The following is a 4,658-nucleotide window of genomic DNA, read 5'->3' on the forward strand; positions in this document are numbered from 1 at the left end:
CCCCATCTCGTTGTATTCCCCATTCTGGGATGTTCCCCTATTCTGGGATCAGTCTGTAATAAATCTTGTGACTTTACTTTCTTTGAGTATATAGAAACTTCACCTTCAATCAAAATAGCCCCAGAATTCTCACTTCCTAAAAGTGAGGAATTCATTTGGATGCCAAGGGAGCTACCAGCTGACTTCCCCCTAAGGCCCCCATGTGTGGGTGGCTTATGCCTTCTCATTCAGCAGGTCATGATCTGTATATTCTTAACTTAATACACCAGCTCTACGTTTTCCAACCCAGCTTCACACTATAATCATCCTTGAAAAGCAGAAAAAGCACCCTTAAGAAACAAGACATATAAAATCACACCCGACACTGATTTTATTTTTGTTATCCTCTGAACATCAAAAAATGCAAATAATTGCCACCCAAAGAGGATCAAGTTCATAGCGGTCCAACCAGCTAGAAATCATTGATTCTGAAGTCACTATAGTCTCATTCTAACTGTGATTTAAAAGCATGGTGTAGTGTTCTACAGCCTATCAATAAACTGTGCAACTAGCTGGAAATCGTGGACAATGGCTATTCCAAGAATTATTTGACTAACTCTGGCCTCCGAGAGTATAATCACGCCATCTGCAAGACCAGATTGAGGGAAAGCCTGTCCACTGGTAGTTTTTATAGAGAAGGGAGGATGCACACACACACACACACACACACACTCACACACACACACACACACAAACACACACACACACACAGAAAAACCACCCTTTACCCATCTGTAAATACATAAGTGCCCTGTCATGAAATGTATACACATGATTTGCTGAGCCATGCATTAAAGAATTGACCTACTTTGTAATAGTTTAAAAAATCAGTATGAACGTTTCTAAAATAAATTACGTTTGAACTCTAGTCAGTTGTTATTTAACTGCTGAAGGAAAACAAACTGATATATCTGCTGTACTCGCTCTGGTTTAAAGGTTAATTTTTGCCTCAGTCCAGTCAAACAAGAGGCAGATATAGACTCTTTCGTATTTATTTCCTCCAAAAATCCTATCACACTAGCCTTTTTATGATTTTTTTTCTGCCAGACATAAAAGTTTTTAAACCCACATTTCATAGTGCATGAACTTCCCATGTTTCTCACGGATATATATTTTTTTTCACCAAATTTCTTCTTTGGAAATACTTTTTCTTTCCACCTCTGATTCTTCCACAATGAGCTGAAAGATATGTAATGAGTTCCAGTACAGCTGGAATTTGTTCTAAGCTAAATTTTGGTATGTAGCCATCATGAGGAGTTTTCGTAAAAGTAGTATCTGTTCATTTATAGTGCTCCTTACCTTGTAACCATCACATAGATTATTTTCATCCTCATATAAAGTATACGAAGTTGGCCTTTTTTATTCCATTTCGCAAAGGCAGGACCCATAGCTCAGTGAGTTTAGTTAACATTTTTAAGGATTCAAAGCTAGAAATGATGCAGGCAGAATTGTTATTCTTCTCTGTCAGATTCCAAATGTTCATGCTCTTTCCATGGTATCAGGCTGCCCTTCAAGGGAAAAAATTGAAAGAAAAAGGCACTGCTAATAAATGTAGAGTGTGTGGGGAGTTGGAGGCGGGGCAGGTGACCTCCTCAATGTATGCCGTTTCCAAAAACGAATGAAGCTAAGATATTTCTATCATAAGTGTCCATGTTACTGTACATTTGATATTGGTGCTCAGAAACCAACTGTTCTACCTAAATGATATGAACTTAATTTTAATAAGCCGGTCTTTCCTCATCTGTAAATGATAATGGCTTCTAAATCACGGATCTGTGGTAAGAATTTGAAGAGATAAGGTATATAAATAAACATTAGTGTCTGGCCAAAAAGTAAATACTCATAAAATTTTAAACTTGATTATGGTGATTTTACCTCTGGAGTCAGTCACACCTACTCTTTGAAAAGCTCAGTTGGTGCAGGTGGCAAGACCCTGTGAGCTCCCAATAGTTACCCCTGTTTTGCCCCCACTTATTTTTCTATCAGCCAGCATAGTCTATGAAGAAATTTGAGATTCAAGAAGTTAAATGACCTCTATAAAGCCATATAAGTAGAAGGTAAGACTTTTCTAGAATCCAGATCTCTTGACTTTACACGTGAGGACACACAGAAAATAACTTACAATCCCTACATTAATTCACTAATTATCATAAATTATGTGTTATCTGTTAAGGCAAGCCTTGGGTAAAGTGAGACACACAAAAATAAAATTATTGATCAGTTTGGAATATTTGATATATACCTTTTATTTTTGAGACTTCAAGTAGAGAGAAGAAAAGAGATATACAGCATAGAGAATCACAACTTTATGTACTTCTTAAATCGTTTTTATAAAGAGCTATCTCAATAGTCTATGAAAAAGCACAATAACTGGGAAAGCACTTACAGCCTATAAAAATTAAATGTTTGTGTGTTTATAAGATTATAAAATAGGGATGTGTTTATTCAATAAAGCAAAAAATGAAATACAGCTTGAGTAACTTTTAACATTTTTTAAAATATCTGGGCATATAAAAAATAATCTGCCCACATAATTATAATATATTAGGAAAAAATAGCTGCTCAACTGATAATGAATTGGTTGAATTATTATCATAAGGATAGACTGAAAGGGGAGTTAAGAAAAAGAACAGCATTACTAGACACCCCTGTATTTTGGCAAATATTGCTTTGTAGATACATTACCCTGATATTATTTTAAATTTAGGATTATCCAGAGGAGGTCATATGTAGAAAAATTAAATTGAATTCAGGCTTATGATATAATTTGTTTAATGACATATATACATATAAAAAGAAAAATTTGATAGATATGTTTCATAAAGTATAATTTTTTGATTACAAGATCATTAATTATACTAAGCAAATGAGAGTCATACTTGAAATAATTAGCAATGATTTTATTCCTAAAATGTAGTCTCCATGGTGTCATTCATCTCAAAAGTCATCAACTATGGATATTTGATAGTGACATGCAGGTTTTGTTAAGTCTGGCATTAATAGAATTAATTATATAATTCATATATATTAAATTGACTTACATAAAAGTATTTGCATTTATGTTCATTTTTAAAGTTTACAATATCCATTAATACCAAAGAGAGAATATCTCCACTGATTTTAAGCTTATCTAAATATATGTGTTTATTTTTATTCTTTTATATGAGAAATTTTGTAAATTAAAAGCTACATCCTGTCTTGATCTTCTAGAAAAATTACAAATTTTTCATCCCTCTCCCAAATTCTCATATTAAGAATCTTGAGAATGTTAATTCTATAAATGTACTATTTATATGTGTGTGAGAGAAAAAATGCTGGTTTTGCTCCTTGTTTTCTGTGTTCTCTCTTTTTCTTTCATATGTGTTTGTATGTGAGAACCCCATGTTTTCTCATTTTAAAATAGGATTTTTACAACTATGAAAATGTACATAATATAAATATAAATTAATGACATAAATAAATATATATTGTACTTTACATAGCACCAAACATAGTTGGAAAAAAATGCAAACGCTGCCATTAGGATTCATACAGTTTTATTAACTTTGAAATTACCAGCTGGGAAGGAAAATGAAGCATTTTAAGGGCACAATTACAAAGACCCACCAGTATCTTGGCCTAAATGCATTATTTAATTTAGTTGTGTATCTGTGCTTTTAAACCTTAGTACTGCATATTTATGATTTTTGCAAAACATAGAGCCATGAAATTACTGGTTTTGTCTAATCTGATCATTGATATAAGTACAAATTGTAAGCAAAACTTGAAATTTAATTTAGTTATAGATAATATAGTATCTTTTTAATGCTAATGAAATGTAGACTATGAAAATATCTGGTTATTATACTATTTTCGTTAGTCTACACCATGCCACAGTAGGTCGACTTTATCATTTTTTAATAACAGTAAATTTTCCAGATGATTTTGATTTGACCTGTTGAGCATTTGGTATATCTATAGCAACTTATATTTTTGGTTTTTAAAATAAATCTCCAAAGTTGTATAATATTTATACTGGTAAAAATGTTTCTTTTTATATTAGTTAAACATTCATAGTTTAACCTATGTATATTTACATGTGTGTGATTATAAGTTATTTTTTAATTAGGCCACTTAGTATTAGGAAACTGCATCTTAATGTTTGATATTACATAGCTAGTAAGATAAAATGAAGAATTTATACTTAGGACTTTTGACATCTAATTTCAACTGAGCACTGTTTTAGTTTATTTACTATAGCTACTCTTAACTTCTACCCACAATTTATCTGATGTCTTTTATTTATATATATACATATATATATATATATATACATATATATATATATGTATATATATATTCTACTTTTATATCCCATGACTCTATATAGGCTACAAAATTTAAATTACATTTAGGACAAGGTATTTATATAGTTATATTTCTTATAAGAACTGAGTAAATTGTAAAGTTGTTCATTTCCATAATATGTAGTGTGTGTGTGTATGTAAAAGATACAACATTGGTTCTAATATAAAATTTTCTAAAAGTTAGCATATTAATGAATTGTTGTTTGAAATCTCTTGAAGCAGTTTCCAAGTAAAAATTCAGAGCATAAATTGAACCAGGGACTTTTTAGTGGC

Source organism: Hipposideros armiger, unplaced genomic scaffold (assembly GCF_001890085.2).
Source record: "Hipposideros armiger isolate ML-2016 unplaced genomic scaffold, ASM189008v1 scaffold_912, whole genome shotgun sequence".
NCBI classification, from domain to species: Eukaryota; Metazoa; Chordata; class Mammalia; order Chiroptera; family Hipposideridae; genus Hipposideros; species Hipposideros armiger.